The following is a 12,335-nucleotide window of genomic DNA, read 5'->3' on the forward strand; positions in this document are numbered from 1 at the left end:
TTAAAATAAAACTCATTTACTAAGTTACAACCTAGGAAAGACTTAGTGGTAAGGGAGTTGGGCAGGTGGCCACCTGGCAAAAAGGGTGTTTCAGGTTTTTAGGATAATCAGTGCCAAGACAAAAATGGAGTCTACCTGTAGTCTAGGATCAGCAAGGAAGCCAGGGTAGCTGCAAGAGCTAACAATGGAAAAACAAAGTCAGAAAGATCACAGAAGTTAGTTACATTTCATTTGCAGTTATCTATGAACACTTTGTCTTTTACTCTCTGAAATGGAGAGCAAGTGAAGTTTACTTTACTTTATTTTTAAGTTTTTATTATCCTATCCTACCCTATTCTATTTGATTCTTTTGGAGGAGTGACATGGTGTACTTTGCATTAAAAAAAAAAAAAAAAGCCTGTGGGTATAGAGTGGAGAATAGGCTGGGTGTAAGTGTGGAAGCAGGGAGACTAGCTAGGAGGCTGTGGCAGAAAACGTCCGCAGATGCTCGGCTCCACACTCAGTCTTCTAAACATTCCTCAGTGCCATGTGTCTGGAAGCTCACAAACTATTTTCCTCGACTCCCTCGCCAGCTGGTTTCCACATAGGAACTGCCAAGGGAAAGCACGGTGGTAAAATGAATGTAGGGGGAAGAGAGCACCATTTATTCTTCAGCTTCTGGTTGCAGCTCCAGTCGAGATGGCAGTAGGAAACGTGGGTAACAGCACAAAGAGGAGGGAAAGGCCATCAGCTGATAAGGAGAGGAGTGCAAATGGAGCACGTTTGGGGCAGAAGTGGTGGGTGAATAGGAGTTCAAGTTTGGGCATGTGAAGTTTGAGATGCTGTCCTAGCAGAGTTGTCAGTAAGTGACTGGATAGTATGGAATTCAGGAACGAGATCTAAGCTGCAGATGTTACTTTGGAAGTTAGTGATGTTATTTAAAGCCATGAGATGAAGATGACAGAAAAGGAAAATCACCGCTGGGATCCTGAGGCTCTCTAACATTCAGAGCTCAAGGAGAAAAAGAGAAAGCAGAAAAAGAGATAGGAAAAAGAATGAGTAATGATGATGAAAGCCTCAGACCTTGTCAAATCAGCTGATGAGTCAAAAAGATGAGGACCGAGAATGGAAGCTGGATTTAGCTCTGTGGGGTGATTGGTGACCCTGATAAACGTAGTTTTAAAAGAGTGTGGGGGTGACAATCTTGGCACTGGTTTATTCATTCACTAATTCATTCAAAAGTACTTATTGAGCATGAGCATCTTCTTTGAGCCAGTCACTGAGAATTTGAGGTGAACATGAAAGACATTGCCCTGACATCTCCAAGTTAAGAGGATTCTACTGTAATTACAGGCTATGATATCAGGCAGGGATCAATTTCAAAACAGACCTTTACTACATGTGTGCGTGCTCAGAGGCATACACACCCTTGAAGACTGAAGAGAGCAAGAAAGACACAGGTTAAGGGAAGTTTACTGTAAGCCCGTAGGATGTATGAGAACACTCCCTGCCTCTATGGGCTAGGACTTGTTAACTACTGTTTATCTTGTGAGTGGCTGCATCTGGCATCTTTAAAAGGGGATTATCGACTCTCTTTTTGTTTTTATTTTGGGAAGTATTTGACCGGGTGCCATAATTTGATTTTAATCTGATTTTATCTCTGTAGTGCTTAGATAGTTTAATTGCTGGTTTGATCAGGCACCTAGAATGTGAATTGTTGGAAAAATAACATGCTGCATTCTTATAGTCAGGACTGTTTCCATGGATTCTTTTTCCTGAATACAAGCAGTTATTCATGACTCTCCAGGGACTAAAACTTGCAAAATAGTATTTTGTTCATCTAAATATTGTTTAATAGAAATCCTGTAAAGCAATATCTGAAATCCTAATATTTTCTTAGGTAAGTTTTGGCATGAGGTCCTATGCAATAGAATAATTGAAATTGAAACAAAACTTAAATGGTAGACATCCTAATATGTTTCATTATAATATGGCCCTTAAATATTAATCTCCTGTAATTTTTAATAGCAAAGTAATCATAGGATATAATAAAAATGTTAATATAGCTTGAAAGTTATTTCTCTGTAGATAGGAGACCTCTGTAAAGAACAGAGAAATATTATTCTTGCAAATATAAAGCACATTAGTATTTTGGGTTTTCTGTTTGAATTCTGTAAACACTAGTAATGACCTATAAACAAATGCTCTTGGGCCACGAGAATATCAAACTGTGATAAAGTGTGTATATTTTGTTCATTCAGGCAATGAGATTGATCTCCAAAGAACTTGCCTTAACAAGCATCAGTATGACCCATTTTAAACTCGTTCCTGGTGTCCTAGCAAGCAGCTGAATACAACATACTTCTACATTCAGAAACCTGAAACACAAATGATTTGTATCTTAAACATATTTATTTCAAGAAAGGGATTCTTTCGCTGGGAATTTTTATCAGGAAGTGGGTGAATAGATGAGAAACTATGGCACTGTTGTAAAAAAATCAGTTACATATTTTTAAAAAACTGTCCATAATCAAATGACTTATTCTATTTTATAACATATCTAAAGTAAACTATAAGCTCCAAGTGATAAGAGCACACACATTAAAAATCAGAAAGTTCATGGCCTGGTTTTGGCTCAAAGAACTTGAAATAGCCAAACACAACCTTATATGGCCAGAGTGTTTGCCGTGTTTTCTTGGATTTCTTGGATTGGGCTTGTAATAGAGCCCCTGGAATTAGTGACTAGAATGAAAACTTCTTAGTTCCCTACCCACCCACCACCCCCACCAATTTATCCCTTCGCTCATCCCCCTTTCTCATTTGGTAACCATAAATTTTTTCCTATGTCTGTGAGTCTACTTCTGTTTTGTAAATAAGTTCATTTTTTGTATCTTTTTTTTTTTTAGACTCCACATATAAGCAATATTATATAATATTTGTCTTTCTCTGTCTGGCTGACTCAGTATGAAAATCGCTAGGTCCATCCTTGTTATTGAGGTAGAAGAGGGAGAAATCAAACAATTCCTAATAGAAAAGTCAACAGAACTGAAGAAAAAAACTAAGACGTTTTTCTCTAGGTCATCTATGGTGAGAAAAGTTATTTTTTTGTTTTGCTTTAATTGTGTTGACTTTTCTATTGCTTCTTTCTGTCCTCTACTCTTGAAATGAAGATGAAAAATTTTTTCTAGGAGTATTAGGCATACTTTTAGCTTATTTCTACCCTCACATGTAACTCCAATCTGGACAGTTTATTAGTTGATGAGACATAATATTGCCTCATTTGTCAAGATTAGATTTGTGGGGAAGAATTACGGAAATATCCTCCCCTTTTACTCTTTGCATCAACGTGATTGTTAATTCACGTTTGGCAGTGTCTTCTGCAGGTTTAGAAGTGCTCTCAGAACACGCTGGGAAAGAAATGGCTCAGCATTCACTTCCATGCGTGTTCACTCAGCTGACAAAATTGATATAAATCAGGATCAGAAGAGGACTTTTCATTATTTAAATTGGAGAGAGTGATGTTCATTGGTTGCGCTTAACTGCTGAGGAGGCTTGGCTCAGATGGTAAAGAATGTGGGAGACCTGGTTCGATCCCTGGGTTTGGAAGACCCCCTGGACGAGGGCATGGCAACCCACTCCAGTATTCATGCCTGGAGAATCCCTGTGGACAGAGGAGCCTGGTGGGCTGTAGTCCATGGGGTTACAGAAAGTCTGATATGACTGAGTGACTAAGCATGCACACACACTGTGAGAGCTTTCCGAATTTTATTTCTTAGAATAACAGGTCTCCCACAGAGTGGAGTAGGAGTCAGAGAAAACCCAGAGGCTCATTCTAGCCCTTTGCTTCCTAATTACAACCAAAGGAGCTCTCCATTCTGCTCTTTTAATAGCAATGTGTTAAATTTGCAAACAGCACTACAAAATGAATTTGCTGTTTTAAAACTTAGCTTAGCATTCGAAGAGATAGGTCTTGTTAAATGAGCATCATAGGAGTGGGGATCTGAACCCAGATGTGCTAGAGTCTGATGATGGTTCCCACAAATCCATTCTCCCTTTTTTCTTTCCAGTGGCAGAACCCTGAACTCCCTCATCTCCTTCCATTTTAAAAGGCTGGCACAAGGCCACCCAACTAGCTTTATTTTCCAGTCTCCTTTGAACCAGCCCTGTGTCATACGACTAAGTCCAGAGGAGTGAGGTGTGAGCAGAAGTGATGTGTGCACATTCTTTAAAATATGTCAATTCTTTAAAAAAGGAAGTCCATTGCTATCTATTCTCTTCCCTTTCCAAGGGTACTCTCATAGCCACCTTAATCTCTAAAATGGAAGCTATAAGTTGAAGATGTCAGTGCCACCCCAGCAGATCTTAACTGCTTCTTTTGAACTATAACATGAGTGAAAAATAAAATTACATGTTGTCATGTGTGTGTGTGAGTGTGCTCTCAGTCGCTCAGTTGTGTCTGACTCTTTGAGACCCCCAGGGACTGCAGCCCGCCAGGCTCTTCTGTCCGTGGGGATTTTCCAGGCAAGAATACTGGAGTGGGTTGCCATGCCCTCCTCCAGGGGATCTTCCCAATGCAGGGATCAAACCAAGGTCTCCAACATTGCAAGTGGATTCTTTACTGTCTGAGCCACCAGGGAAGCCCATCTATTTTGAAGACCATCAAGTTCCTCTATTTTGAAGATTTTGCTAAGCTAGTAGTTCAGCCTTTACCCAAAGTAAAGTAACAAAGGTCATGCAAGATTCGTGAGGTCAGTTTCATTAGAAAGGCTGACTTTAAAGAATTTAATCTTCAATGTAATTGAGTTTTATCTCATGAAATAACATGGTACAGAGGAATATCACAGCAATCAGTGCTCTGCAGGCCAAAATGGATAGATTCCGGTCATTACTGTCCTTATTATTTGACACAGCACAAAAGAAGGGCAGGATGAAAGGCAGAGACACATCTAAACAAACAAACATGGGCAGGAATTAAGTGGAGGCGGTATTACGACACACAGGCCTAGGAGTTAGTGGGAACTGAGGAGAGCCTGGAATGAAGAGAAATGTCCACAAACGGCATCTGAGAGAACTCTCTCATTATTTATCATTTTGTACTTTTGCTGCATCTTTCCTATAGGAAACTTCTGAGTCTTTACACAGTAATAACAGTTATCTTACTGACACCCTGGTGCTTCGTACGCTCTCCTGCTGCACAGGCATCTTCCTGTGGTCTCTTATCCAAGTGCTCCTTGCTGCTGCTGCTAAGTCACTTCAGTCGTGTCCGACTCTGTGAGACCCCATAGACGGCAGCCCACCAGGCTCCCCCGTCCCTGGGATTCTCCAGGCAAGAACACTGGAGTGGGTTGCCATTTCCTTCTCCAGTGCATGAAAGTGGAAAGTCAAAGTGAAGTCGCTCAGTCGTGTCCGACTCCTAGCGACCCCATGGACTGCAGCCCTACCAGGCTCCTCCGCCCATGGGATTTTCCAGGCAAGAGTACTGGAGTGGGGTGCCATTGCCTTCTCCAAGTGCTCCTTAGGGGTTATATTAAACTCACCCTCAGGAGCCCTGCCATGGCCCTACACTGAACACATTAAAACCAGAATTCCCTTTCTCTTCATAGAGGTTGCTTTCCCTATCTATTCTCTGTTTGTCAATGTTACTTTTTTTTTTTTTCCATTTTTCTCTGAAGTTTTTTGACTGCATGCGGTCTCCGTTATTTTGCTGGACTGTCTCTTGTTAAGAGGTACAGGCTTAGTTGCTCTGAGGTATGTGGAATTTTCCCGGACCAGGGATTGAACCCATGTCTCCTGAATTGGCAGGCAGATTCTTATCCACTGCACTACCAGGAAAGTCCTGAGATCTATTTTTTTTTTACTTTTCTTTCTCTTTCATCTAGCCAATGTCAATATACCCTCCTCTTCTTTCTTTAAACTGATTTTAGATTTATCCATTGCTTTCTGTTCTCACAGCCACCTACTTGGTCCAAGACCAGAACACATCAGACCCCACAGCCCCACAATCTTCTGTTTGGTCATAACCAGATTTTGTTTGTTCTCATATATTAAGATTGGAGAAATTACTCTGGAAGCTGCTCTTAGCATTTACTTCCTTCCTCACCACCCCATTACAGTTGGCTCCCATTTGTCTATTGCCTATAAGCCATATTTGCCTTCTTGCCAGGCCTTCCATAAACGGTGCTGATGAAGTGTGTTCTGGGGTAGTCAGTAAGCACAGGTTTTGGTGTCCTCCTGACCTAGCTTCAAATTCCAGTGTCACCACTTAATTACAGGCTCTGTGGTATGGCCATTTAAGCCTCAACTTATTATCTGAAAAGCTATGATAATGCCCCCTTGATAGGGCTTCCTGAGACATCTCAAATGGAGTGATATCTGGGATGTGTATGGAATAGTCCACAGCACACAGCGGGCACTCAGCTCATGTACTTCCTGTTGCCTTGCAGCCAGCACTCCCTCCCCCGTATCGTCCACATTAGATTCCTCCTCTCCTGGACCGCATCGTCTCCATTCCTTCCTTGGCATTTTCAGTGCCCTTCACCCTTTAACCCCTGCTGAAGTCCTACTTTCCTCCCAGATGCTTGTCTGAATTCTCACTGCTTCTGTCATTGACCGACATCAGTCATGTATTTTCTTCAGCTACAGTTCAAGTGCACCCCTTGAAAGGCAGGAATCATTCTTATACTTGGCTACTCTCTCCAGCATCTGGCTAACGTTGATCACCTATCATTCGCTCAACACTTAGCAATAGAGATATTAACATAGATGGGTTTACAAATATCACAAAAATAACACACTCATTTGACGTACTAGTTTACGAAACGTTTTGGAACACATGTGCCTAACTAGCCTTGCTGTTGTTATGGCCTCACATTCCTGTTTCTTTGCACTGTCTCCCACGGGACTTGACTTGAAGCAGTAATGGGAAGGCTATTTGGTGATGTGGGGCAGAGAAAAGGTGAAACCTAAGTGTTCAAGGGAAAAGGGGCAAAGGTAAGAAGAAAAGATATGAAACCGAGAGAAAGGAATGAAGGTCATGGAAAGGGCAGTAAGGTGAATTTATATAAGGCTGTCTCAGCATCATGCTGAATCCTGGATATCAACAGTTTCATCAAATTCCATTCATAAATCTGAAAAACTGGTGTTATCCTTGTATTAACAGATCTGTTATAGGTGAACTATTACACACATATGAAAGGTGGTACAAAAGTTTGCATTATGGATGAACGTGCATTGAGCCAATACTGACTCAGACACGTGGGGCTCCCAGAAGCCTTAGAAGAACTCTCAATCCCAGTCCAAGGCCTGGGATAGCCTGGGATAACCAGAGCACTGCAGATCTGTGGGCAGACTGGGTGACTTCGGAGTTTGGGGAAGTCAGCCTGACGGTGTAGAGTTCCAGGTTAAACTGGGAGTGATTTATCTGAGTCCCCAGCTTCAGTACTCTCTGGGCTTTACCTTTTCACTCTCTAATCTTTAAGGCTGACAAAAGCTCAGCTCAGTTTTGCTGCTATTTTATTTTTTCTAGATCAGCAAATGACTTCAGAGCAACAGTAGCTTTGTGTTTTGGTCTTTTACCTTTCTGGAATCTTGTCTTTCAGATTTTGGTCTAGTAATTCCTCAGTATCTTGTTATCTTTTTGATTATGATTATAAATATTTTGTTTGACTATTTTGCTTGTTTTTAATAGGAGTGTAAGTCTGAATTACTTACACTAATTATTAGAGGAAAACTTGTCATTGCATTTTTTTAGATGTAGAAATTGAAGTTTAAAGAGAGATATATATCCAGTAGAAAGAACCAGAACTTGAATCCAGTTTGGTCTTATCCTAAACTTTTTGCTCATTCTGTTCTGTCATTTAGACTAACAGATGAATGTAGTATAATTGCCTGTAGTTACTGTGTTGGGTAAAAATTATAAGAATTAATTTCTTATTTGCCTTCTTAGTTGTCTGCCTTTACTTCACTTTTAACCTGGGTTCACAACACTCTCTCCTCTAATAACATTAGTTACTAAAGTGAGTAAAGAAATAAGTTTAATAAAGACTGCTGGCAGTTACTGACTCTATGCATTGTGCATTAAAAAAAAATGGATTTTGGAGGGGGGGTTGTTTTAATCATGCACCTAGGAAATAAAACGACGGACTCAATCTCCATGGGGTTTTGAGCACTTAACCAATGTGATCTCGTTAATCCTCACAACACTACCTTGATGTCTCTGTTTCATAACAAGTGTAATTTTCCAATAGAAAGTGAGTGACTTGAATCTTGATTTTAAAAACTCTTCTTTTTGGATCCCCTGGCTGTTATCCACATGTCTGGGCTGCCTCTCCGTATTGACAGTTTTGCCATTTATCTAGCATGGCTTTCAAAAGTAAGACTTTATAAGACTCAAGGTAAAAAAAAAAAAAAATTAAAGGTGTGAAGCTAACAGGATGTATTAAAGGGATAGCATTAGGATGGTGCTTATGTATTACAGGTGGAATGGAAATTTCTCCTCATCTGATACAATGTGAATGTTGAACTGGAGACAGCTCACCCAACACCTGTCTTTTGATAAATATAGAAAATTGTGATTATGGATTTTCTGTTTCTATTATGTAGATAATTCCCTTAATTTTAAGCTATCACTTTTCAGTAATAAACAAATTGCAAGCTGTGTGTGTACTGTACTTTGAAACTGAAGAATTATATACTTTAATATTGTTTTTCATAATTAGGCAAGGAGAATAGACACTCCCGAGATTGAAAAGGCTCACCCAATGCCAGAGTTTTTCATAGTTCTAAAAAGGGTCAATAGGAGTATCTTTCTCAAACTTAAAAATCACACAAGCTCTTGTTCAAAGCTTGCCTGCGTGCCTTGTATCTAGACACCAGAACTGGTATATAGTGCTACTGCTAAGTCACTTCAGTTGTGTCCGACTCTGTGCGACCCAATAGACAGCAGCCCACCAGGCTCCCCCGTCCCTGGGGTTCTCCAGGCAAGAACACTGGAGTGGGTTGCCATTTCCTTCTCCAACGCATGAAAGTGAAAAGAGAAAGTGAAGTCGCTCAGTCGTGTCCAACCCTCAGCAATCCATGGACTGCAGCCTTCCAGGCTCCTCTGTCCATGGGATTTTCCAGGCAAGAGTACCAGAGTGGGGTGCCATTGCCTCCTCCAGAACTGGTGCATACTGGAGTCAGAAGTTTATCCCTGACCAACCCCCCAATCCCCCCCCCCCCCCCCCGCTGCTACCAACACCCAGAACTTTTGACAGAAAAAGCCCCATATCCAAACCACGAAGAAGCAGGAAGCTCAGATTGCTTTTTTGCCACATCCTGGTAGTTGCAGTGTGAATCTTTTGTTAGGAAAGCTGAAAGATCACAATGGGATAACGCGTTAATTTCGTAATGCTTACGCGACAAGAAAAAAATGACTTGCACTGGTTGAGGGCCTCTCTAACAAAGTCAACCTGAATTAAGTATAATCAAATGATTAGGACAGCATAAAACACATGAACCAAACATTTTCTACCACCGAGTCCAACAGAATCTTGCTCCTCCTCACTATTTGTGAGTGTGATGGACAATACCAGAGCAAGATCTCATGATGAGATGAGGTTTGAAATAACATATTGTGGGGATTCAAACTTGCATTGTCTTTTTACCGGGGAATTATTCTTTCTGTTTCTGTTGTCAGGGCTTTGAAACATTTCTATTTCTCAGAGATATCATAGTTGCTATGGGACATTTCAGAGTTTAGATAATGGACACTGGAAGAAGCACACTGAGAGAAAAGATGGCTTCATGTTAAGAAAAGGCCTTGGGAGTGAGCAGAAACCACCGTGTGTTTGCATGTTAATGAGAGGGAGCAGGTGAGCACTGACAAACGGGGGCACAGAGGGTGGCTGGTGAGATGGCTGAGGGCTATGAAGCCCAGACGGTTTGCTATTAAATACAAGCTAATGGAGCGCTCCTTTAAGATTCTAACAGGCACCAGCGATCCATAGGAACCTAGGGGCTAGAAGTATTCACTTCCTTCCTTCTTTATAGTAGAATATTTCAGCTGGCGTTATAAAGTAATCAATGCTGAATTATTAAATAGAAATATCATTAATTTCAACATAAAGCACTTTAAGAGTAAGAAGTTGCTAAGGAATATTTAGATTTCAATAAGGTTCAGTGTCAGAATATCATCAAGAGTGCAGGGGTAAAGTCAGTGTGGAGACAAACAGCATTGGTTCAAGTCAGCCTCTCTAAGCCCTGGGACTGCGGGAAGTGACTCGTGCCCTTTCTGAGGCTCAGTTTTCTCAGTTATAAAATGGGGTTAATGTAGTTTTCCCCTCATTTGTTATAGTATAATCTTACATAGGTAATTTAGTGTTGTAAGCAAAGGTGAATAGATAAAAATCTGTGTTAAAAAATAATCTTCTCCCAAAGATTTCTAATTTCTGTCTTTTAAACAGCACTTTTTTGGCATATTTGAAATGTACAAGTCTTGACATAGGCACATTCTAGCAATCTACGTGTAATCATATCAAGTATTTGCCCTGTTCCCATGGTCTGTTTTTTCCCTCTCTTTTTTCTGTCAAGAAGCCTCAGGCCAGAACTAGGAGTCGCTACATCCCTTTAGGGAGACTCAGTCCCTGGCAGAGAGGAAGGCTGTGGCAGAGGGCATTCTTCAGGCCCCCCGCTTCTTTTTTTAATGTATTGCTTTTATTTATGTATGGCTGTGCTGGGTCTTCCTTTCTGTGCACAGGCTTCTCTAGTTGCGATGCACTGGCTTCCGGTTGCGGGGGCTTCCCTCATTGCACAGCGCAGGCTCAGGCGCGGGCTTCATTAGCTGTGGCATGTGGGCTCAGTAGCTGTGGTGCACGAGTTTAGTTGCTTCCTGGCGTGTGGGATCTTTCCAGATCAGGGATGGAACCTGTGTCCCCTGCACTGGCAGACAGATTCTTAACCACGGTACCATCAGGGAAGTCTAGCCTCTTTCTGTTGGATTCCTGCAACATGGGAAAGGTATGACTCCGAGGGTATGTGTGGAGTCAGGAGGAGCAGATGAAGCTCTAAGGCAGACACTGGGGAATTTTAGTAGCACTGTAGAAATTTAACCAATTGCCCATTCTCTAGTATGAAAATGATGTGGATATATTATAGGGCAGAATTCAAAATTCACATAAAGGCTTTAAAGAAAATTGGTATTTGAGGTTGGGATAATGTAAAATTCATAATGCAAAATTCAGAAGTATTTTACCTTGACATGGAGGTTATGTGAGGAAACTGTAGAGCAAGTCAGTTAGCTCTCTATTCCTAAAATCAGCTGCTGCCTCACCTGCCGTGCAGGACTACTCTTAGTTTTGTTGGGCTTTTCTAAAACTCATCTTAAGGAAGTACATGGTCTTTGATTTCTTTTTCTGATGAAACAGAAATGAGCTCTTTGCTTCCAATTGTGCTTTTTAAAATCTAACATGTCTCGCTGAATTGTTATTGCTATTCTTTATGCTTGCTAATTTAGTGCTTTATAATATTGTTTATTTTTCTCATCTTCTTTCCCTTCTCCCCCTTTTTATAACCAAACTGAGAATTAGCACTCTCCTGGCACTTATAGGAAATATATAATTAGCCATCTAATGCTATATTAGGCAACTGTTATTTTTATTATATATTCAGGGATTTTAGATAAGTAGATAAATTAAGGAAGAAAAATTCCCTACTTTTGAAGCTACACAATTTTAATTTGACCCTACATTCATTTTCTCAAGTTTAAATATTTTTGAGATGGAGGAGGAAAATAAAAACCAACAAATAAGTAAGCCCATTTGACTTGACATCTTGGATTATATTTGAACCATGTAGAGGTTTTAGCACATTTGAACCATTATGTCATTGAGTTATTTTAAAACAACTAGGAATCTTGATTTAAATTTGTATTTAAAAAGAAAGGATTGATTTTAATTGCTGGGTATAAATTATTTAAAGCATGGGTTGGCAAACTTCAGCCTGTGAGCTAAACCTGGTATGTGTTTTGTTTATGTACAGCCCAAGAATTAAAAATGGCTTTTACATTTTAAAGTGTTGTAAGAAGAACAACCAAAGGACAATATTCTATAGAGACTGTATGTGGTCCACAAAGCCTAAAGTATTTGTTATTTGGTTTTTTACAAGGAAAAGTTTGCTAACCACTGGTCTAATAGATTGCACAATATATTTTCTTTTAATTCCTTTTAATGCTCTCTGTTCCTGTTAACGTCCTCATCCTTTCTGGGACTCACTGCTGCTTGGTTGTCCAAACTGTTCATGGAGTATGTTTTGAGTTAATAAGCACAATGCATCATTACTCACAGAAAACCTGTGACTTCTGCTCCTTTCGTGGCTTCTTA

At 40.4% G+C, this 12,335-nt stretch overlaps 1 protein-coding gene across 10 annotated transcripts in view; it reads left to right on the forward strand.

Annotated features, from left to right (window-relative positions):
- The window catches only part of LOC104969531 (uncharacterized), a 238,519-nt gene that overhangs the window by 37,101 nt on the left and 189,083 nt on the right, over positions 1 to 12,335 (forward strand). For 8 of the 10 annotated variants that reach the window (XM_059890150.1, XM_059890151.1, XM_059890155.1 and 5 more), the window contains exon 1: positions 1 to 12,335. This exon is cut by the window's left edge and continues 37,101 nt beyond it; it is cut by the window's right edge. The exons of the other annotated variants lie outside the window; for them this stretch is intronic. The gene's annotated coding sequence lies outside the window, so the exon portion shown is untranslated. 10 annotated transcript variants of the gene reach the window in all.

This window comes from Bos taurus, chromosome 9 (assembly GCF_002263795.3).
Source record: "Bos taurus isolate L1 Dominette 01449 registration number 42190680 breed Hereford chromosome 9, ARS-UCD2.0, whole genome shotgun sequence".
Classification (NCBI taxonomy): Eukaryota; Metazoa; Chordata; class Mammalia; order Artiodactyla; family Bovidae; genus Bos; species Bos taurus.